The sequence below is a fragment of the Micromys minutus genome, assembly GCF_963924665.1.
Source record: "Micromys minutus genome assembly, chromosome: 7".
Classification (NCBI taxonomy): Eukaryota; Metazoa; Chordata; class Mammalia; order Rodentia; family Muridae; genus Micromys; species Micromys minutus.
The window spans coordinates 70,285,924-70,311,009 of NC_137976.1; the positions used below are offsets into that span (position 1 = coordinate 70,285,924).

The 25,086-nt window shown below is 43.7% G+C and overlaps 1 pseudogene across 1 annotated transcript; it reads right to left on the minus strand.

Moving 5' to 3' along the window:
- Positions 1-1,170: 1,170 nt before the first annotated feature.
- LOC308422915 (chromobox protein homolog 3-like) lies at positions 1,171-22,345 on the minus strand (annotated as a pseudogene). Its single transcript has 2 exons — positions 21,804-22,345; positions 1,171-1,363 (listed from the first exon to the last, which is right to left on the minus strand). The product of its transcript is annotated as a chromobox protein homolog 3-like (transcript).
- Positions 22,346-25,086: the final 2,741 nt, after the last annotated feature.

Genomic DNA, 25,086 nt, shown 5'->3' on the forward strand with positions numbered 1-25,086 from the left:
CATTTTTGTTTGTTTTTTTTAAGACAGGATTTCTGTGTGTGACCCTAGCTGTCCTGGAACTCACTCTGTACATCAGGCTGGTGTGGAACTCATAGAAATCCACCTGCCTCTGTCTCCCCCCTGCTGGGATTAAAGGCACCTGGCAAGAACTACTCTTTTGTCTGCTTGACAAGGGGAAGGAAACACTATGGAAGACCAGTTAAACAGCTAAGGCTATGGCTCAGCCAGGACTGGACCACGATGGTGCTGAAAGACCTCATTGGCACTGAGAGTGAACGGTTGGAGCTGGAGAGATGGCTCAGCTCTTCAGACCAGCTCTGGTCCCCTGTGAGAGCAGACCAGGCTCCTGACAGTGGACCCGTGACTGCAGCTCCAGTCTTCTCTCGTTTAATTAGGGGAACTCAATCCATCTAGCAAGTGCAACCTGTTCACTCTGTGGTGGGTTTGGTTTCTCTCTCTGTCTCTGTCTCTGTCTCTGTCTCTGTCTGTCTCTCTGTCTCTGTCTCTGTCTCTGTCTCTGTCTCTCTCTCTCTCTCTCTCTCTCCCTCCTGTTAAGATTGATTTTCCTCCCATTCCTGTTTTGCTTCTCTTCGCCTTTGTCTTTTGTTCCTGGATCTTGAAGGGTTGATGGGCCTGATGATTCTGAAGTGGGTTTTGTTTGCTAGTTTTCCAGAGTCTGGGAGGAACCCATGCGTGTATCTACACCGACGTGCAAGTCTGACCTCCTGGTTCCATCCTCCAGATAGAGAAACTATCCGGGACTTAGGACCAAATTAAATATTAACTGCAGTCCTCTCCACAGCCCGACTTTCGTAATCTCCTCACAAATCTTGTGGGCACTCCGCATTTCTTACAAGTAGAGAGTTTCCAGTAAGTGAAGCAGTTGGTGGCTCGGCTTGGAAATATGTGCCTCCGCGCATGCCCAGGAGAGGGAGCAGCAGGCGTGTGGAAGGAGAGGACTGAGAAGCCAGAAGAACAGCACAGAGGAGAGGACAGAGGCGAGCTGCGCGCGCCCTGGTGTGTCTGACCCAAGCTGAACTCCAGCAAGTCTGCTCCTGCCTCGCTGAGCCTCAGGCTCCACATTCCGAGCTGAGGACCACCCAGAGAGACCCCCCAGCAGGGACAGAATCCCTCTGCCTTGGAATTTCAGAGAAGTTAAAAATCCTCCCACTAGAGGGCAGAGCTGCGCTTCGCAGAACCGGGAGACCAGTGAAGAGCCTCTGGGTCTGAACCAGCCTTCTGGGGTGAGGGCAAGGATCTGGGCCTTTCTTCTTGGTGCAAGGACCCTCCAAGCGCCTCCATAGTCACACCCCATACACCCCGGAGGCTGCAGGAGGCCAGATCCACAGGGGCTGAGTCAGCCCTGCAATCAATGGGGTGACAGATGTCAATCACCTTAACATCCTGCACTTGGGTCTTTATACCTCCCAGGTCTGCATTCTGAATGGTCCCTTTGGCTGAATGTGAACTCTTCTATTGAATTCTTAGTAGGCTGCCGCATTGTTTACAGTTCTATATATACATTGCTTTTTAAAAAATAACTTTAATGTTGCTTTTGAATTTTCCCCATCCTCAGATCAAAATGTAAGTTCAGCCCTTGTCACCATGGACACACTCAGCATCACGTCTCCCAGCCTGTGTGGAATAAGCGCAGCATCTGTGATGCTCGGGAACGTGACGCTGGGGTCTGCAGCTTCTATCCATTTGCCCCGTTGTTTTTTTTTTTTTTTTTTTTTTTTTTTTTTTTTTTTTTTTTTTTTGCCTCTCATGCTTTATGAAGCACGTGCTTTCCAGCAGTCTATTTGGAATTACTATTTGGAGAACCAATTTGAGGGAGGATCTTTCTTCCTTCTCCCAACACGTGAGGGCAACCTGGAATAGGGCTTGAGAATGTTCTGGAGAACTTTGGAGTCAGCCGCCCCTCCCAAGTGCAGACTCAGCCTAGGGCAGAGAGTCCACATTGCTGGATGTCAAACAGTCCTGTCCCTGTGGTTCCAGCAGCTTCTGCAAATTGCAGCTCTTCACTCGTGGTGGTTCAGACACGGTGGCAGGGGGTGGGCCATGAGTAACTCCCCAGGACACTCTGAAACTCCACCATAAGCCTGACCTGTGAGTTTCCTTTCGCCCTGTGGGTGATCTCAGCACAGCAATGTTCCCCTCTCTCTGTTCCTTCCTCCTGCCCCTCTTTCTAAAAAAAAAAAAAAAAAAGAAAGAAAGAAAGAAAAAAAATGTCCGAGATGCTGGAAGTCACACATTTTAATCCCAGCACTCAATGGGCAGAGACAGGCAGATCTCTATGAGTTTGAGACCAACCTGATTTGCACAGTGAGTTCCAGGACAGTCAGTGTTTTAAAATACAATGCAGCCATAGGGGGTAAGAGGGACCCTGATGGTCCCATGCCAAGTTGTCCCCTGAGAAATCATGCTGTGTTACAGATCTGGTATAAGGAGGTTTATTATGGGGAAGGAAAGGGAGAGTGAGGACCTGGTGAAGGGGTAATGGCAGCCAGACAGGAGGACAGAGATGGAGGGACAGAGGGGGACAGAAAGAAGGGCATGGGTAGAGAGGCCGGATGGTAATATGTGGGAGAGAGAAAAAAAGAGGAAAAAAGAGGGAGAGAGAAGAGGGAAAAAGATAGGGAGGGAGGGAGGGAGAGAGAGACAGAGAGAGAGGGAGAGAGGTGGGGGGAGAAGAGAGAGGGAGAGAGGGAGAGGGGGTAGCATGCAGTCCATTTATATATGCTAACCCATGTGCTACCCACGCCTGGTGGCTGGTGATGGCAGTGGTCAGTGATGTAAACTGTTGCTAGGTCCCTGTGAGGAGCCTAGCAAAACAGCCCGTGAGCTAACATTACTTACTCTCTTTGTTTAATAACCATGAGGAACCAGGAAGAGGTATGGGTGGGGCACGAGTGAGGTTGTTGTGTTCTTTAGACTACTTCCTGTTAACGTTTGGGATCTGTTCTGTTTTTGGGGACTCTAAGGAAAGTGGGGGTGCTGGTCAGGTCCTGAGAGAACTGCTTGTTTCACTGCTGTCCAGGCCCCAGCAGTCTGCGAGGGGAGAGCCCCTGGGGGCTGCTTCTCTGGAGCTATCCTGAATGCAGACTTTGAGTAAACACCTGGACTTGGCAAGATGCTGAAACACATAAACATATTAGAGGTAGGAAATAGGTTCGGGAGGAAAAACTTTTCTTAGGTGGACATAATGAGAATCATCTTCAAGTTCATACTTAAAAGACAACCAAAGGAAACAGAAAATCTTGAACCTGTGACTGTTGGGTGACTGTTGGAATGGACTGGCTAGCACAAGGCTTAACCAGCATCAGACGGATAACTTATCAGAACTTCATTGACTGATGTTAGAACTCTGAACTAATGTAACAGCAGCTCAGAGAGGGGACCAGATCTGAAGCTTCCTTTTCTGTTTTTGTCCCTTAAGCCGCTTTCTGATCACCATCCAAGTGTTTCACATCCTCCAACTTTCATCGCTTGCATTTACCAACCTCAAAACACCTTCTTAGATCCTCACAGCTTAGCTTTCCTATCCTAAGACCTTACACGGACTTTGCATCTTTTTCTTACCCAGTTACTGACCACGAGACACGGGCGGCTGATCACTGGGAGCAGTCACTGCTTAAGTGTGTTCCTTTAGATAAAGGAATAACAGAAACCTGTTTATCTTTTTAACATGAAGCCTGTGAACAAGGTGGGCCTGTTTACTTTAGTAATGAGAGATCTGGTAGTCTGAACCAGTGAATGAATTGACTAATGAACTAACATGGTGGTGGGTTACCTTGGGGTAAGGAATTAGTTGCCTGTTCTCTACCTGTCAAGCTACTGTTAACTTAGCTGTCAGTGTGGTTGCAGATTTGAGAGGGATAACGTATAATCTAATTGCCATATTAATGTGAATGACAGAGGTTAGACCACAGTCCAGTTCTCCCAGGTTCTGTGGCAATGCTGGCAGAGGCGACATTTGGCTGTCAGGCCCCGAAGATAAGAGGCTTTTTCCCATGGAGGAGGAAAGGAGAGCGGTGACCTCACCTTGTCTTAGGCAATTAACTCTCTAGGTGCCCTCTTTTTGTCTGCAGTTCAGGCCTGGCCCTGGCCACAGGCAAGGCATCAGGGCAGTCTTTCCCAGTGGTTGTCACACCACAATCCAGGTGGAGCCCTTTGTGGCTGTGCCGTATCTTCTTGGAGACTTAGGGGCTAGGGTGGTCTGCCACGTTAGGAGGTGGGACTTGGGCATCCCGGGCATATGACTTTAAACATTTCATGCTATATTCAGCAGATCTCTGACAGGATTGAAGGCTAGTAGCTACTAAGCATGTCTGAATTAAACAACCCATATCTTTAGTTATCTGCTCTAAACTGCACCTCAAGAACTTGAAACAGGAGGCCAGTAAAGCTAAATATAGTAATTAACTGCATTGCTTTTTCACAGAGCTTCAAATATAATTCTAAGTGCAAAAAAGGATTTAATAATTTATAAGGTTACTGATTACCAACTTGCATTTCTTAATTGTAGTAGCTTTTATGAGACTAGAACTGTTATAGTAGCTTTTAAGACTAGAGATTCTATTTGAGCCTTAGCAATCATGATTTTTCAATAGAAGTTCTTCTGGTATCAAAACAAAACTTTTACATCTATAAGAATATTCTATAAAGAGACTGGGAACTTTTCCGACCTTTATATGGTGTGTCATTATAAAAGTCTCTCAGGTTCCATGGCAACCTTATAAAAATTTAAGGCTATATGACAGCTTAACAACATTAGCAAAAACAAGGCTAAAATGTTTCCAAGGCAATGAATTTTAACTTTTTAGGTGTTACAAATTTCCAAAGTAATACTAAAATAAAGCACTCTTTAAAGAGTGAAAACAGGGGGCTGGAAAATGGTTCAGTGGTTAAGGAACTCTAACTGCTCTTCCAGAGGTCCTGAGTTCAAATCCCAGAAATCACATGGTGGCTCACAACCATCTGTAATAGGATCTGATGCCCTCTTAAGGTGTGTCTGAAGACAGCTACAGTGTACTTATATACTTAAATATAACAAATAAATAAATATTTTAAAAAAGGGGTGGGAGATGGGAAAGGGGTGGGCAAAGGGGATAACATTTCAAATGTAAGTACAGAGAGTATATAATTAAAAAATTAAAAAACATGAATAAAAGAGTGAAAACAGAACAAATTGTAACAATTTATCAAGACAGGACAGTGATATGGAAACTTCTGCTTTGGAAAGTCAGTTATGTCTATGATGTTTTGCTGGGGCCACAGGATGTCTTGCTAAAGGAGACGCGTGAAACAATGTTTTCCTGAAGTGACACAGGAGAAACAATGTTTTCCTGAAGCAGACACAGGTGAAAGGACCCGAGGTGAAGGGGTATAAATGTGCCCCTCACAGTGGGAGATGAACTTGGAGCATTGGTTTGGCTTGCTCTGCCTCACTATTCTTCGCTAACAACACTGGTTTGCTTTATATAATGTTGGGCTCCAACTGCAGCAATGCTGCCATTGAGAGAAACTCCCCAAAACCTGCTCCTGAGGTTTCTGTGGCAGCTCCCGAGGCCTTGCCTCAGGCCAGTTCGTAAGCCTTGGAGTTTCTTCAGACTTAAAGCTGGTAGCTCATGCCTGGTGTCTGCCTGCTGAGAGGACTGGACTGAAGCTGCTGGTTTAGGTGTGGTGTCTGCCTCCCTAGAGGTCTGGTCTGCAGTTGCCGAGTTGTATTTGGTGTTTGCTATGGGACTGAACTGCTGACAAAGAAAATCCAGCTCACCCCCAAAGAACTATTGCTGAACAGGTCCACTTCCCCTGTACCCTAATAACTTTCTCTTCCAGTTACTTCTGGTGGGTGGTTGGCAAGAGGAGAGGTTGAACACTTATTAAAGTAGGTTGCAAAAACTTTATGGCTACAGGTGGCACCCAACATGGCTTAGGCATAATGGGTAACTATGCTTCTAATATGGGAGAGGAAACAGTAGAAACAATAAACAAGATGGGATGGCAGGTTATAAGTCAGACAAAATAAGTAAGGTGGTCAAAGTTATACATTGGTTTAAAAATTGGCATTATATACGATCCTTTTGGTTTTATTAGATTATTCTAAACCTCTTAACAAAATTGCTGATTCTGTCATCACCTGACACATGGATGTTTTCCCACTATTGCTCAGAAAGAGCAGACCATTGTTACATCCAGTGGTTGGCGGGGGCCGTCCCCAAAGAGGACAGCCTAGCTCTAAAGACAACGTTAACCTTCACCACCACACAAGTGTAAGTTCACCTCATATCTAGAAGCTGGGCAGTTGTTCTTCCTTAAAGAAGATTTGGGGGCTGCAGCTCTGGCTGTGGGGAGCAGCTTCCTGTGACTCTTAAGGTTCTCTACAAGAGAGAGGTAAGGGCATAAAAGAGGACATATTTAATGTGACTTACTATACATCCACTTGGAGTCTTAGCTTGTCTTTCATCATACTGCACTTACTTCTATCTTTCCAGGGTTTCTGTTGCTGGGATAAACACCATGACCGCAAACAATGTAGGGAGGGAAGGATTTATTGGAATTACAGGTTATAGTCCATCCTTAGGAACAGGACAGGGGCAAGAGGAGGGAGAACAAGGCAGAAACATAAGACAGGAACCTAGAGGCAAAAACTGAAACAGAAGCTGTCTTAGGGTTTGTTTTACTGCTGTGAACAGACACCATGACCATGACAAGTCTTATAAGGACAACATTTCATTGGGGCTGGCTTACAGGTTCAGAGTTCAGTCCATTATCATCAAGGTGAGAGCATGGCAGCATCCAGGCAGGCATGGTACAAGAAGAGCTGAGAGTTCTACATCTTCATCCAAAGGAAACCAGGAACAGACAGAGCATCTTCAGGCAGCTAGGCAGAATGTCTCCAACCCAACCCCAGAGTGACACACTTCCTCCAACGAGACCACACCTTCTAATAGTGCCACTCCCTGGGCCAAGCATATGCAAACCATCACAGAAGTCATGGGGCAAGTTGCTTATTGCTTTACTCTCCAAGGCTTGCTTAGCCTGCTTTGTTATACAGAACAGAATCACCAGCCTTTCTGTGACATTGCTTCCTACATCAAACAGTCAAGAAAATGTCCTACAGACTTGCTTATGAGTAATCTGATGGAGGCATTTTCTAAATTGAGGTTCCCTTTTCCCTAAAACTCTAGCTTGAGTAAAGTACACACACACACACACACACACACAAACACACACACACAAACACACACAATACACAGCATAGATAAATCTCTAGTCTCCTTAAAATATCAACTGGGGCTTCTGAAATACTTTCTTACCCCAAGAGAGAAAAAACCAGGGCATACACAGTCACATCAGATCAAACCTAACTCTTCTCAGACATGTGAACAGCTCAATGCATGAGACCCATGGTCCTTTGCTATGATAGGGTATGAATAGGCCCACTTCTCTGTCTGCCTTCCATGTCACATACAGCTCATCTCACAGAATTGGGAGGCTCTGGTCCATGCCTGCTGCTGTCTGGGCAGCTGTCCTCTTGTACTGGTATTTCCAGTACGCTGAGGTCTCTACTGAACTGAGGCTGTACCTTCAGCAGTGGCTTCTCCTCTCACACTGCCAAGCCTCAGCTCTACTCCATGACACCTGGCATGCCTTCAAAGTACCACCTGAATGACTCCTACACTTCACCAAATTCAGCTGCTGGGATGGGGTGCAGCCCTGGACCCCTCGGGACCACAGCTTCTGTGGTCTGACTCTGAGGGAACACTTCCCAAAGGATTTTATCTCAACAGTGCTGCTCTCTTCTTAATTACAGCGAATCGTTCAGCCCCAGCTGATAAAAAACACAGCTTCTAAATTAAAACTACGAAACAAATCGTCCCAATAGCCTTTTACAACATCATTTTGTTTTGTGTGCACGGATATTTTGGGCACATGAACATCACACACCAAGTGTGTGCTTGGTTTCTACTGCAGTCACAAAGCATCAGATTCTCTATAACTGGATGACTGTGAGCTGCCACGTGGTTGCTGGGATTGCATTCAGGTCTGAAAGAGCAGTCAGGGTGCACTAACCACTGAGACATCTCTCCAACCCCATTCCCCAGTCTTTAAGGGACTCTCAGACTTCCTTCTGACATTTCACAGGCCAGGACTCCACCATCTGCACTGGTCTCGGGATTATCTTCAAGTTCTCACTAAGCTCTAAGCCATCGATGGTTTTCTAGCCCAAAGTTCCAAACTTTTTCCAAAATATCCACCCAAATGGCAAGGTCAGATCTGTCACAGAAATAGCCCATGAACCTGGTGTCAATCTGTGTTTCAGTTTGTTGTCTATTGTGATAAAGGTTGTGACTGCAAGCTACCTGGGAAGTGCTACTTGGGTTTTTGTTGCTGTGATGAAATGTGAAGACCACAAACGACTCTGGAAGGAAATGGTTTCTTTCTTAGGTTTCCATATCTCAGTCCTTCCATAGACAGTCTGGGAAGAAGGAACTCAGGCTGAGCAGCAACCTGAAGGCAGGGGCTGGTGCAGAGGCTGTGGAAGAGTGCCCCCTAGTGGCCTGCTTGTGGTTTGCTCAGCCTGCTTTCTAACACACTCTGAGCACCCCCAGGGGTGCCCCCCCAGCGACAGTGACATGGCCCCTCCCACTGACAATCATCATTCAAGAATGTTTTGCAGATCTGCCCACAGCACAGTCCCATGGCAGGATATTCTCAGTTAAAATGCATTCTCCCCAGATGACCCGAGTTTGTACTAGGTTGACAAAAGGGCAGCACAGGGAGGAGGGGTTTCTCTCCACTGCCAGGTTACAGGGCTCCCCAGGGAAGCCAGCGCTCAAGGCTGAAGCAGAACGCATCAGGAACACTGCTTACTGTCTTGTCCCTCATGTCTCCACAGGATGTCATGTCCTCCATGCGGCATTTGGTCACACTCCTCATCATAGCATTAGAGCAAACTAAGAAAGCCTCCTTCCTGTCTCTGTGGTAGGCTGCGCTTCCGGTGTCTCTGAGGGAAATCTAGGCGCTGTCTTTTGACTCTGGCACTTCTGGAGCTCACAGAGTCACTGGAGTATGTGGGTGACAGTGATGCTGGACTAAACAAACCGCAGATGTTTTCTGCTCTGTTACACCGGTCGTTGATGGCAAAGCTTCCCTTTCCTTTTGTTCCTTTTGTTTGAAAAGTAAGTTGGCTATTTCCAAAGTTAGGACATAGCTTTTCTTTCCCTCAGTAAGCCAATAACATCACAAACCCCAGAAAGATGAAGCCGGGGTGGGAGGAACCGAATTGTAGAGTTGAATATGATAGGACTCTGTGTTAGATAGTGGCTTAGTTCTGAAGCAGGTGACATGCCCATGTCCCTGTGCATCCACAGTAGAAACTGAGGAGGAGGGGTGAGAATACATCATATTATATTGTATGTAATATATAATAAAGAAAAGCCATACTCGATCTAGTTCTCACTCTTTAAAAGTGGGGTTGGAATGTAGCTCATGCAGTAAGTGCTTACACCGCCCTAGCCTGCATAAAGCCCGGGTTACTCTTCCAGCTCACATACAGCTGATTACGGCCTCCAGCAAAGCTACATCTCTTAATCTTTCCCAAACAGTTGTACCAACTAAGGACCAAGCATTCAAACATATAATTGTCCCAATGGGACAATTCTCCATTCAATCGCCATATTTCCTCCCTGGTCTCCGTAGGCTGTGGCCATTTCATAATGCACAATGCAGTCAGTCCAACACCAAAGTTTCCCATAGACTTTCAGCCTCAACCCCGTTTAAAAGTCATCTGTTCTGAGATTCAAGAAAATTGCTTTTATCTTCCTCATCATGGAATCTGTAATGTCATGTCCTACAGATTATTCTTCGGTCCACAAATTTCCACTTTGCAAATATTCATTGCCATGAGTCATTGGTCTGGTTTGAGATCTTTTGCTTCTGTGACACCATTCTTATTGGACTACCATCAGGACTCCTCCCATTCATCCTGTGTTGCCCTGTGTCTTGAAGATCAACAAGTCTGACCTTTTCATGTGCCCCAACCATTTGCAGATGACATAGATTTTCAGGTGGCCTAATTCAGAGCCCGGATCTGAATCTGTGTGGAAGCTGAGCTTGTCAGCCTCTTAGCTCTCTCTTATTTAAACAACCCCTGTCTACCTGTCCTGGTTATTGCAGGGGAAGGGGAGAGAGTATCACTCTCCCATACCTATGCCACCTCATAAAAAGGTAATTTCTTCTTTTTTTTTAAAAAGGCAATTTCTTAATTGTAACCAACTATAAATTTAAAAATCAAATCAGATACATCCAATATTCAATAGTGCACAATTTACATTATCATTCCATAAGGGAAGAAAACACAGTCAGGAAACAGTGGTCAAAACAAAAAGAAAACAAGAAGGGTAAACTCCAAATTCTACAGCTCCATGTCTCATGTCAGAGAGCTTAGTTGGTTTGGTGGTTTGAAATTTCATAGCCCATAGATATTGCTACAATTAGGAGGTGTGGCCTTGTGGTTGGAGTGGGTGTGGCCTTGCTGGAGGAAGTGCATCACTGTTGGGGGTGGGCTTTGAGGTCCTATGCTCCGCCCAGTGCAGAAGTAATTCCATCCTGGATGCCTGCACATGAGAGTCTCCTGCTGCTGCTTTTTGATCAAGATGTAGAAGTCTCGGCTCCTCCAGCACCATGTCTGCCCCATGCTTCCTGCCATGGCGATAATGAACTGGACCTCTGGACCTGTAAGCCAGCTCCAATTAAATGTTTTATTTTTTAAGAGTAACCTTGGTCATGGTGTCTCTTCACCAAAATAAAACCCAAAGGCGTGCTCTGCCCTCCCATCTTTGCTGCTATGAAATATCTGTCTGTCTGTCTCTCTGGCTGGTTCCATTCCAGTGTGCAGCTATTCTTGGCACCTATTTCACAGCTCTGGCACCTCTAACATCTTTGGGTCTCAAAATCTTAACTTTCACAGCTTCACACAATGGCCTCTGAAGACCTCTTGCCCTCCATAGGCCTCCATGCAGAACACACTGTCTGGACTCAGAAGACCACCACGGTAGTGTCCACAGCCCCTCTTATCCATGTATCCTTTATGACTCTAAAGCCAGATCCATGTAGACAGTGCTGATAAGTGCAGTTGTCCACCTGGGTGGAGCCTGCCCCCTTGAATCACATTTTAAGTTGCTTTCTATGTTGTTGCTTTTTAGGAACATTTTTAGAAATTTCTCAGACCTTTTTTTTCCCTGCAAAGTAGAAGCTTAAACAGGCATGGTCTTCCTTGAGGGAACCTCCCTTACTCAGTTTCAAACACCTTTCAGCACAAGCCTCAGCTCAAACATTACATTTCCTGGTGCCCTTTTTCTTCTCAACCTGTACATCTTTGTGTTTCTTTTTGCTTCTGCTCTTTTTTACTGTCGGCCTGCAAAACAGAATTGCTAACAACCAAGCAACAGAGTCACAAGTAGGTTGTCTTGATATCTCTTCAGCCAGTGAAATCATCGTACCCTCTTCACTTTACCCTCCGGCAGATTCCTAGAATAAGGTGAGAAGCAGACACGGTGTTTGCCAAAAACATCGCAAGAATTATCTTTAGCCCATATGCGGATATTGTTTCCCTCTAACACTCTTGAGCTGGGATTCCTCCTACATTGCTCTCAGCACTCTCTTCCAAGGCTGACTCATTGAGTTCTGCTTAAAGCATCCAAACACTTTCCTACCAGCTCAAAGTCCCAAAGTCTTCCACATTTCAATAAAATATGGCTTGTTGCAGCAGTAGCCCACTTCCTGGTGCCAACTTCTTCCTTAGTTACTTTGGGTTCCTGCGATAAAACACCCTGACCAATGCAGCTTCTAAAAGATGGCGTTTAATGTGATTTATCATGCATAGAGACAGAGTTAATGATGGAAGAATAAAGGAATACTTGAGTGCTCTTATCTTGATCTATACCACAAAAAACAGAGAGAAGGCAAGCTTTTGAAACTTCAAAGTTCACCCCCAGTAGTCAGAATTCTGGAGTTTTTGTTTCTCCAAAAATCACAGAATTGCTATGAGAATCTATGTTCATTTTAATGTCAGGGGTGGGTTATGAGATGCTTCAGATTGTTCCGAGCAGCTGACCATGGTTTGCCTTGTTCTCTGACAGGGGCATGATTTTTCCAGTTGCAGATAGTTTCTATGAGTGTGTGTCATTTGGAATTCTAGGAACCTTTCAGAGGGTATATAAATGCTAGGGCCCCTAAGAGGTTGGTGGTTGCTGGGTAGTTGGTTACAGTTTGTTAAAAAATTCCATGCAAAGAAAACATGGCATGTTAGGAAATATCAAGCTTTTCCCCAAGGAACTTGATGCTCCTAATCAGGAAGTAATCCAATGATACCATCACCCTCTCCCCTGTCTATTCTTTTTCTCTCCTCTCCAGTGTTAGGCAGTTGTACCGAATGCAGGCTAGAAACCTACTCCAACAAGGCCACACCTCCTAATCCTTCCCCAAAAGTTCTACTAGTCGGGGCCCAAACATTCAAATATATGAAGCTATGGAAGCCATTCTCATTTATACCACCACAATAGGTAAGGAATGAAGAATGTGAGTTCATGTATATCTCAATTCTAGAGGTTGAGAAAGCTCAGAACATGATTCTACATCTGCTTGGTTCTGGTAAGGGCCTTCTCACTGCATCATCTCACGAGCAAAGTTTATCACGGTGAGGCAGAACCAGCCTCTCTTTCTTTTCTTACAAAACTGCCCTCATGGTTTTCTTATCTTAGTCTTCTCCCTAAGCCTCCACCTCTAGGCACTATTAACACTTGGCTTTGGGGATCATATATTTAACCCATAAAATTTGGGGTAACATTTCAACCCTCAAGAACATACAGAAAATTGAGCCTCATGCTAGTAGCAAGGGCCATGCCATTTGTGAATCTCCATTTTGGTCAAATTGTCACAACTCTGGGAACTAAAGTAATATGTTTTCTAATACTAAAGTAACTCATTTCTCTAGATTAGCACCCTCCATGCTCTCCCAACCCCAGAATTAGCCAGCCAGGAGAGATGGTTATCCATCATCTGACACTTCTTAATTCATCATCCCCGGATACTTCTAGCAACAACCACCTTCAGTACAAAGAAGACAACTTTTTATCTCCTTCTCACACTCCTTCCTGTGAAAGTCACAAGAAAAGACCATCACTCTGCCACACAGAGCCCCCATCAGCTGCTGTCTGCCTATCTACAGCTTTATCAACTTTCCTTATGCTGTCTCTTACCCCAAAGAACAAGCTATCTTAGTACCTCTCTTGAATCCCAAAGTTGAAATCCTTCACATCCCTATAATAAATATCATGTAAGCTAAGTCACCCAACAAGCCCCACCTACCCAAGGTCACCTACGCAGGCTGGAGAGATGGCTCAGTGCTTAAGAGCACTGGCTCTTCTTCTGGATGTCCTGAGTTTAGTTCCTACCAACCACATGGTAAATCACGACCAATTATAATGTAATGCGGTGCTTATTTCTGGCATGGAGGTGTACATGCCAATAGCACACTCATATACATAAAATAAATTAATTAATTTAAAAAATTAGAAGTCTGCTTCTAATTTGACTCAGAATTGTAGAACAGGTTTTTCTCTCTCAAATCTTAGGATTATCAGTCACCTGACATCAAGGTTAGGAGGTGATCACCAAAGAGGTTCCAAGTTCTTGTGCCAAGAAACAAAGAAATCTTTGAGCTATAGGACCAAGGAAAGAGGTGGGGCAAATCAAATAAAGTTCAATAGTACAAACAGCCCACTACAATAGACTTTGGGGTTCATTGATACAGTGAAGGATTCTTTATACTACTGTGTTATTCACAGTTCCTCACAGACTTTTGTGCTTGGTATGTCTCATTAACATTTTATTTTTAATAATGTTTAACTTAAAATGTAATTTTATCATTTTCCCTCATCCTGCCTCTACTCCCATGCAAATTCATTGTTTTTTCTTTTTTTTTGTTATTTTTATTTATAATATATAGTATATATCATAATTGTGCATGGTAATTTATTTATTATAATTTCAATATTTTATTTAGTCTAGCTATAAATATATAAAATTATATTTTATTCATTATGATTATATGTCTATGTGACATATAATTATATTATAATTATATATAATTATAATTTATTAAATATATTATATATTATAATTATATGTTATATATGTTATATAAACACATAACAAAATGTGTAATTATAGTAATTATAAAAGTAATTTTCATTGATTGTTACTGTGATATTACTACATTAGTGTATAAATACAATTGGCTCGTTCCATTTAGCGTTACTTGTATGTATATAATTTCAGGGTTTGATGTGGACTAACTAATTACAGGGCTCATCCCTGGGGAAGGCTAATTTTCTCTTTCTCGAGAATTAGTTGGCTAAGTTTACAGGATCAGAGATGACTTCCCCTCTGATGAGTGGACGTAAAGTTGATCTAGACAGCAGTTGGTCGCTGCTGAGACATGAGGACCACTATTGCACCTTTAGGTCACTTTTGTGGTTCCCAGGCATCACAGCTGGGAAGGACTGCTCATTGCTTCCCTCCTTGGTAGTGTGCACAGTTCTCAGGAGGAGGCTTTCAGGTCAGGTGAGTTCTGTGCCTCAAGTACAAGGTGTCTTCAACAACAGGGACATCCCTTCAACTTCTGGGAACCAACCAAGGACAACAGCAAAAGTCAACTGTTATCTTCTGATCAACCACTCAAAAGGTGTTTTTTTATATTTAGTACTAGAGTCATTTACTTGGATATTTATGGCTCTTAGGAGAGCATTGTCAACCTAAGTGGTATATGTGTGTATGTGTGTATGTGTGTGTGTGTGTGTGTGTGTGTGTGTGTGTTTGTGTGTGTGTGTGTGTATACATGCATATTGTGTATGTATATACATATATATATTTATTTATATTACATACACACATATATACACTCTTACTCATATAAATTATGTATAATATTGGATAAACATTAAATAATAATCATTTCTTTTGGATTCTTCACACACCCTAAGTATTACTCCTCCACTCACTGTCTTCTCTCATTGGCATCTTAAACTCTACCTGGGTACTATAATGAGTCGTAGGTCACCTTCAGACACTCTGGAGTGCCTCTGTGCCTGCAGTAGTAACTGGTTAACAGCAACCTGTGTGAAGGGGGCTTTTTCCTGCCTTTACTTTGCCAACTTGGTTTTGCTAATTGCCTCCTGGTATACTCCTGAACATATTTGAAATGTGTGTTGATTTATGACTTTCTTTATTCTGTTACTATAAGACTTTATGAAATTGTTAGCTTACTAGAACATAGTTTTTGGGGAAACTTGAATCTGTGTTCATACCATGGTCGCTCTTCTGGCTACTGTTGATGTCAACTTGACACAAACTATAGTCATCTGAGAGGAAGGAACTTCAGTTGAGAAAATACCTCCATAATATTAAGCTGTAAGGAAACCTGTAAGGTATTTTCTTAATTAGTGACTGAAGTGGGAAGCTTATTGTGACTGGGGACATCGCTAGGCTGGTGGTCTGGGTTCTATAAGAAAGAGGCTGAGCAAGCCATAAGAAGCAAGCCAGCAAGCAGCACCCCTCCATGGCTTCCATACCATCTCCGGCCTCCAGGATCCTTTCCTGTTTGAATTGCCTGCTCTGACTTCCTTCAGTGATGAACCGTGTGTGACAAGGCTGTGTAAGCAAAATAAACCCTTTCCTCTCCAAGTTGCTTTTGGTGACGGTGCTTCATCACAGTAATAGAAGCCCTAAGACAGTGTGGTAGTTAGAAAGAAAATGGCTCCTATAGGCCTATAGGGAGTGACAGTAGTAAGAGGTGTGGCCTTGGAGTAGGTGTGGTTTTGTTGGAGGAGGAGTGTGACTAGGGAGTAGGATTGAGGTCTAAGATTCTCAAGCCAGTTTATTTCTGCTGCCTGCAGATCCAGATGTAGACCTTTCCTATCCCTCCCAGCACCCTGTCTGCTTGCATGCTACCATGATTTTTGCCGTGATGACAATGGACTCAGCCTCTAAAACTGAAAGCTAGACTCAATTATATGTTTTCCTTTATAAAAGTTGCTATGGTCATGGTGTCTGTTCACAGCAAGAAAACCCAGACTAAGACTTGTAGTCACTATCTCTTATCCCCTTTGAGATAGGAAGTATGCTTCTGACATAGGCAGAAACCTGTGTGTAGTACTAGGGTGTAAACTGTGGGGCCTGGAAAGAGGCTAGAAGATGAGGTCCGCTACCTTTCCTGCTCTCTTCTCTCATGTGTCTGGGATTCCCACTGCTTAGCTTGTGGTTTTGGTAAATGTGCTCACCGCACCTTTGCCATCTCAACACCAGCCTTCTGTGGTATGGTATAGAAATTGTTCCTTCTCCCAGGAAAGGGCTCTTTAACCTGTCCCACATTCACATGTATTCTGGCTTTTGTCTGTTCTCTGAAAATTGTAGCATAGCCCAGGCACTGGAGGGGATGGAGGAGGATTCCACATCCTTTGTCGAAACTGTAAACAAGTTGGTTTTACTTATCCAATCTCTGTTCCCTCATTTCTTTTGGAATACAAGGAAACTGAGGCCCTAACCTGGGACCGTAAGGACCAGTTTCACATCGCCCCATCCTGATGGATGGAATGCAGCATGTTTCAAAAGCCCTCCGCTAGTGTTCTCTCCCTCTGTGTAACCATAACCCCCTCCTTTCCCTCTCCTCTCTGCCTCACCTCCTTCTTTCTCATCTTCCCTCAGCCTTACTATTCTCTTTCTAATCACCCAGCCTCAGCCCCTGTTCTCTTTGCAGACACCCTGCCAGTGAAACTCTCTGCCTTTGCTTAAATGCAAACTTGTTCTTGCCTTTGCATATTCCAGTTCTCCTGCCCAGGATCTTTGCTCCCACGTCTGCTTCTATGCCACGTTCCTTGTTCCTCGGTGCCATGTAGCTCCAGAACATTTCTCAGTGCTGCCATGTACCAACAGCTATCCTTTACCATTTGTTTCCACAGAGCCCCAGTGCCCAATACCAGGTCATGAGCAAGCACATCATCTCTGTTAGAACATGTACCTGCCCCTTTTAGACCATGGTGACCTCGTAAGAGTACAGATCTGGAAGTGTGAATCAGGCCACGTTCTCGTGGCCCTCTTTGGTACAGTCTGTGTTGTGACTTGATAGCCAGTAATTTATGGCACCTGACTCTTGATGTGTGATCATGTGACAGCCAGCCTAACCTAATGGCACTGTTATTGCCTGCTCTGTCCCAGTCAATTAGGGACACTTCCCCCAGAGTGCTCAGACCTGTAGTTTACACATGACTCCTCTATAGTGGCTAAAGAAACGTAATAAGACACCAGGCATCCTTAAGGGCCATTGACCTTTGCCCTGGAATGCCTGAGATCCCAGCAGCCTTCGGTGAGATGAGAACAGCACATGGTATCCCTGCTAAAAGGTGTTCAGCCATTTGCTTTCTGCTTTTGTGAACTCACTTATGGCTGTGGGATAAAGTAGTCTTTTAATCAGTATACAGCAGGAAAGAGACACAGCTGAGGGGGATAAAACAATTCTCTTGTCTAGCTGTGGATTCCACAGACAATTGTAAGGCTATCTTTGGTAGCCACATTTACAAGCAATGCTGTTTGACTATAAGGGTCCTTCCTTCTGCTAGCAGTAAGAATACATTTATTAAATTTAGATTTTTTTTTCTAGTGGCTTTAAATACCACAACATTTGGAGGCCCCGGTTAAATCCCTGGGAGAATCCAGACTCAGGGCCAGAAATCCATGACAGGCCCGACATGGGAACCGGTAAAAGGACAAGTCAAGGGAGGTTTGACTGTCTAGAAAGCCCAAAAGGGAGACTTGAAAGATTGGGACACATACAACCATGGCTGTCACACATTATCAGTCAGTGGTAGGGGATAGGTCCTGAGGAAGCAAGTTCAAAGCAGACCTGAAAGGCCCTGGGTAGCTCAAACTATGACAACCAAAAATGTGTACATTAAAATCAAAACAAAGTAAAAACTGCCAGCCAACACACATCTGAACTCAGACTCATTGGTAAATTGTCCTGTTATGATTTGGGGTATGGATATTTATAGAGACATAGGAAGATTGGACACAATCACAAACTTTTATCCCAAAGAGACAAAAGAGGTACGTTTTGTCCTTCCGGTTTTGGTGGTGAACAAAGGCACCCACCATACTTCCATATATCTGAGTTTACTTGGTCTCCTCTGACTATGTTGGTATACTGTTGTTTTCATATCATCTACTCTTTGCTGGATTTGTGTTTTCAACTTTAATTGTAGGGATAGGAGCTGGACCAAGTACAGCCAAACTGCCCCTGCACTGCATGCTACCATTCCCATGAGTTCCATAAGTAGACTGTGGAGCTAGCTCTCATCACAGAAACCCTACAACCTATGCAGACTAAAGTGACCCACCCTCGATGTGGGATGGCCACACGAGGGGGTCATTTGCTCCTTACGTTGCCAGGAACGTCTGGCAGGGTATCACAGCGAATCCTGCCCCCTCCCGCCCCCAGATCAGTTTCCTTACATAGATGTCTGGCTCTCCCTCATCTGGAGTCCCTGCCATGGCTGAAGTGTTATGCACTTAAACAGGGCTCTTCTGGTTTTTCTGTTTTTAATCACCAAGCCTGTGGGCCAAAGGCTGAGTTAAAATCTTGACAAAATATTGAGTCTCTGTTCTAGTTCCCACAGAGCAGAAGAGGAGATGGATAAATTACAATCCCCACCCCAGCCAGTCCAGGACCCAACTGTGCCTAAAGGGAAAACCTGTGCCTGTGGTCCCTTTAATCTACCCTGATTTGCTTTAATCCTGACCCAATTCGCCTTCACCCCTGCCTGCCTGGTTCTGACCTCCCATGCTTGAAGAGGACTTCTGCACCCCAGCCAAGCCAGGCTGTCTTTTATTTCAGAGAGGTACCTCCTATCTGGGTCCAACCTCTGGAGAAGAGAGCCGGTGGGAGAGAGACAAAGACCTAGACCTTTTCTTTAGTTTATGTTCCTTTTTAACCAGTGATCTTTATAACTAGAAATTCTGGAATCTTTTTTTTTTCCTCCAGAGAAGACCCAGGCCCTCATTAACTTGCTGGAAGCTGTTCTGTTCACCCATCAGCCTACCTGGGCAGACTGTGAGCCACTCCTGGGGACTCTCTTGGCTCCTCAGAGAGAGACCAAACCATGAGAGAGACCAGAAAAGCCTCTGTGTGTCCAGGAGCTACAGGATGGGATGTGAAAATGAAGGCCAACCAAATACTGCTCTTAACCTTACCAGACTAGGACCTCAATACTGATCAAGGTTGGGGTGGCGGACAGACTTGACACCTATCAACAGATTCTCCTGGCGTGAATAAGAGCAACAGTTAGAAGGCTGACAAACATGTCAAAAGTTACGGTGATGATGGAGGAAAGTCGAGAATACCCTGCGGTGCTCCCAGAGCACATCAGAGGAGCACAGCAGGAGTTCATGCTCATTGACCCTGGCTGTCCAGAGAACCACTGTGCTATTAACAATGCCTTTGTTACCAAGCCATCCCCTGGTGTTCACAGAAAGTTACAAAACTTGAGGGGTTTGATGGGATGAATAGACCACAGCCGTTAGAGATTGAGACCCCATGAGATAAAAGAAAAAACTGTCTAGCATAATGGTAGCCATGCTTGGGGAGTTGAAGGGTGCCAGGGGGCTAAGGGCACTTAGAAGTTCCACAGACATCCAAATCAGCCCTGAGCCAAGCTATAAAGGGACTAGTGTGCCTATTGTAGAAAAAAAACAGGACATTGGGGAAAAAATGTCCAAATCCTGACAGATTAGAAAAAAAAAAAACTACTTCTCCATCTAATGGGTCAGAATGATGGGGCTAGAGCTCTATACAAATAAACTCTTGGGATCTCATGGTCACAGGAACAATAGAAGGAAAACTCTCTGGTTCTTGGTAGACAAAGAAAGGCACAGCCTATTCAGTGCTGATCCAACCACGGGGCCTCATCACTGAAGAGAAAATTCCCATCCAAGGAGCCATAGGAATGAACCTTCCAGGACCTTCAAGTGAGAAGTAGATGGTTAACATGATATGGATGTCTCCTCAGGGGCTCTGCCAGAGCCATTCTGATACAGAGGAGGATGCCTGCAGCTAAACATCGGACTGAACACAAGGACCCCAATGAAGGAGCTAGAGAAAGAACTGAAGGAGATGAAAGGGTCTGGAACCTCATGGGAAAAACAAAATTATCAACTAGCCAAACCCACCACAGCTCCCAGGAACTAAAACACCAACCAATGTGCTTGTATCAAGAGACCCATGGCTCAGGTGCATATGCAGCAGAGGATAGCATAGACTGGCATCAGTGGGAGGAGATGAATTTGGTCCAGTGAAGACTTGTTTTCCCAGTGTAGGAGAATGCCAGTGTGCTTAGGTGGTAGAGGGTGGTTGGGAGAGGGGGCACCTTCATGGAGGCAATGGGAGGGGGAGGGGAGATAGGATTGAGGAAAGGAAATAACATCTAAAATGTAAATGCAGAGAATATCTAATAAAAAGTGAAAAAATCTAAATGAATGCAAACAAATAAATAAGCAAACAAAACAAAAGAAATAGATGGTCAAGAGATGGCTAACTCCACTTTTATTTTATATTTTTTAAAGGAATATGAAACTATTTATTGACCACTGTTCACCATTATTTACAATAAAGTAAATATACAGTTGGATGACATTCTGAAACTACAAAGTTACTTTTCTGGCTCATTAAACCAGATCCCAAATACTGAAAAGATTGATCTTACTAGTAAGGAATGAGTCAGGGTAAAGAAAAAGCATGCAGGTCATTAATTGATATTAGTAAATTTTGTTCACTCAGTCAGTAGGTCTTAAATTGCCAACATCAGCTCCAACCATGATTCTATTTCCACATCAAACAGGTTCCATGAATCATAACCTTTTAGTACAGATTTTAACTTTCTGCAAAGGAATGTTGGTTCATCAGAGGAACCTTCACAAGACTGGCTGACGGGGTCCTGCCTCTAGACCAGCTGGCCTCTTAAATCAGAGCTCTAGAGTGCTGGGATTAAAGGTGTGCACCACCACACTCAGCCCAAGTCTTGTTACTTAATCACACTTCTACTTTGTCTAATTCCATTTTCTGAAGGGGGAGTTGATATGGACAACATTCTGTAAATAAAGTACTGTATTTACTTGATAATACATCAATTCCCGTGGTTGCTTTTAAACACTCTAATAAATTAGACTCTGCTTAATCTGAAAGGTTATGGTTTAGGAAAATGTTTACAATGATGGAATCTCATCAACTTATATTTTCTTCAGTTGTTTTGAGTATTAAAAACAAGACAAAACAAACAAGTTATGTGTTCTATGTATACACCACATAAGAACAAAAAAACCCAGAATGGTCCTTCTATGTCCCAGTTAAAAATAAGTTCTGACCTTAGTAATGACTGTAAAATCTCCCCAGTGTTTAAGAAAAGCTATTCTTCAAAGCCAAGGAAATACAACATAGTATCAAATACTCTACTGTTAAAGGAAGCCACTACAGAAAGCTCTTACTTGCTCAAAGTTATGCCTTTTGATGCCGAACAAAACCCAAAAATTATCCCAACTACTGTCAATACTTTTAAAACTAGCATATCAAACTTGATTTTTATTAGAATGCTATTTTTCCACACTAGTAATTCAAAACCCAAGATCCAGATTATATATATATAATGAAATATATATATATATATATATATATATATGCAAACAAGTACTGTGCTTCATCTTCAGGACAAGAATGCCAAGTCAGCCTCTCCTCATAGAAGGCAATGACAATCTGAGGACACTTCATATTTGCCTCCTTTACCAGAACCAGGTCAGCCTCATCTGAGTCTATTTCATGAGAAACAGTGACTCTCCACTGCTGTCTGTGGCACCGATGATTCGTTCAGGATCAAGACCCTGGCAAAGCCCCTGGTTTGTCAGCAGCTTCTCTTTTCTTCTTCGATTTGCTATCATCAGACTCACTGTCAGATAAAGATTTCCTTTTTGTACCATCTTTTTCTTCACCAGCTTTTTGAAAATTAAGAAATGCTTCAATTAATTCTGGACAATCTAAATTTTCTTCTGGTTCCCAAATATTATCAGCATCTGTGAACCTGTCCACCTCAGGAAATACTCTACCTTCCCATTCACTACACAACAGTCCAGTACTTTTTCTACCATAAATTCTTCAGGGTCTGCCTCTTAAACTTTTTTTACTCTTTCCATTCTGTTTCTTTCCCATTTTTTACAATGTAGTTTTGTTGGAGGCCATTTTTTAAATTTAATCGGAGATTTGAGGAGCGCACCGCTCAGCCGCCCAGGGCCGCGGATCTTGCAGAGTCTCCCGCCTGCGCGCTTCAGCTCCGCCACATCCAAGAGCCTAACTCCACTTTTAGTTAAACAGTGTTAGACTTTGGTCATGTTCTTAGCTAGAAGTCAACTTGGTTTTTGTTTGTTTTTGGTTTTTGTTTTGGTCTTCATCAATAATCTTGTCAATTACACTCTGCAAATTGTTTCCATTGTTCTGAGAACTGACTAACCATAAAATGTTTCATGTATGTTAACTATCCTATCATAAATCACATAACATGTACCTTTCTCATGATCATAAAAATAACTGCAAAATTCCATTTTTTAAAAAAAATCACTTGCTTGTTTGCCACAAAAAGGCCTTTTTGTTTATGGTCTGGGTCACTTTCATTCTCCTACTGTTGAGGCAAGAGTAAGTCTGGCCTGGCCATGAAAATAAATGTTTGCCTTGCAGCATTTAGGTGTTAGCTCCTGACTTTTGTTAGCTACAGATAATTGGTTTCTGTTGGCCTGCCCTCAGGAACCTAGCAATCGCTTACATCATTGTCTGCCACCTCAACCAGGTATGTGTGCTGTATATAAGTACCTGCTGCCACCACATCTCTCTCTCTCTCTCTCTCTCTCTCCCTCCCTCCCTATCTATCTATCTATCTATCTATCTATCTATCTATCTATCTATCTATCTGTTTGTTTTCAGCATCCCCTTTGTTTCCAGCATCCCCTCTGTCTGTATCTGTTTCCCCATTTGTCCTCTTTTCCCTGCCCTCATGGCTCTGTTCCCATCTTCCTGCCTCTCTACATGCCCACTCATCTGCCTCTAACTCTTCCAGGTCCTCACTGTTAGCATTCAGTCTAATTGCTGCCCCACAGTTACCTGGCAACAGCCAGGTATTTTTGGCTCTATAAAAGGGGCTACTTGCCCCCTCCTCACTCTCTTGTTCCTCTTGTCCTCTTGCTCCTTTCTTGCTCTTGCCTTCTTGCCCCATTCCCTACTTGCCATCTCTCTCTCCATCTGCTCATGGCTGGCCTCTTCTCTTCTCCTCTACTCCTCTTTTCCTCTACTCTTGTCTCCCTCTTTCTCTGCCCCTACTACCCTCTTAATGCCCCTCCCATGCCCCAAATAAACTCTGTTTTATTCTATACCATCATGTGGCTGGTCCCTCCGGGGAAAGGATGTCTCAACGTGGATGCACTGGAGGCATCCTCTTCCCCTATACTTCACCACACCTCCGTATCCTTCCCCTTTATCTTTTTAAAACACATCACTCACTCCTCTCCCTTCCCCCACTAAACTTCTTTAATGCCAGGTTCGTTGCATGAGGTAATTACTCAGGGGCACAGTGTGCCTTGGTCCTGCACAAGGTACTTTTCTCAGCATTATATTTCATAACAGTTTTCAAGTTTATTTACTTCCCTTGAGTCCTGGACAGGATGGTAGGTTTTGGTGCCTGGCTTAAATCCAAGGCACTGGATGAGGAACAGGAACACACTCTTTCAGTGTAATGCCAGATTGCTCACACCCTTTAGCTGGTAGAGAATTGTTAAGAACATTTGGTGCCACCATCACATTTGATGAAGGGGTAGAGGCAGACGAGTGGGCATGTAGACAGGCAGGCAGATGGAACAGAGCCATGAGGGCAGAGAAAAGCGACAAGCAGAGAACAGATACAGGCAGAAGAGATGCTGGGAGCAACATCATTCTACCTGGGGAGCCCATGCTCAGCAAGCTTGGCAACCTGCCCCTTGTCAGAGAAATATAAAAGGACAGAATTAGATACTGGAAAACTAGGAACACATGACTCTCCTGACAGAACTAATGCTAGAGTCACTGGAGCATGAGCTGAGACCAATGCCCCTGGACCGTCTTCACATCAACCACCAATTATTGTTCAGCTCTCTAGCTCAGCTCTACTTTAAATAGTAAAACAATATCCCATCTCAAAGGAAGCAAAGACAGACATCAGGAAACACATCAGCTGCCCTATGGAAGCTGGGGTTCCAGTGCCCTGACACTCCCCATGCACACCCCATTGTTCCCAGCTGTTAAGCCAGGCACTAAAAACTGTCATCCTGTGCAGGACTTAAAGGGAGCAAATAAATGAGTGGAGTCTATATATACATTACTAAATCTTTATACACTGCTTAGACTATTAGAACAAATGACCCTTTCATAGGGGTCGCCTGAGACCATCAGAAAACACAGATATTTACACTGTGATTCATAACTGCAGCAAAATTACAGTTATGTAGTAGCAATGTAAATAATTTTATGGCTGGGGATCACCACAATATGAATAACTGTATTAAAGGTCAAAGCATTAGGAAGATTGAGAGCTAGTAGTTTATGCTGTCCTGGATCTGAAAGATGTTTTTTTAAAAAAAAAAAACAAAAACTCTGCCTCTGACTCATATGAGTCAGCCTATATCTGCATTTAAACAGACAGCTCCTAAATCAGGTGACACAGAGATTTAAAAATTCCCCAATATTATTTGATGAAATTCTTAGTGTATATCTGCTTGAGTATTGCCAAAGACACCCAAATGTTACCTTCTTGCAGTATGTGGATGATCTCATCACTACACACACCCTGGAGAAATGCCAATGTGGAGGAGCTGCTGTAAATGCTCCACAACTGGGCCACAATGTGTTGGCTAGAGAGGTCCAATTGTGCTCTAACAAGGTAACTTATGCAGGATATTGCC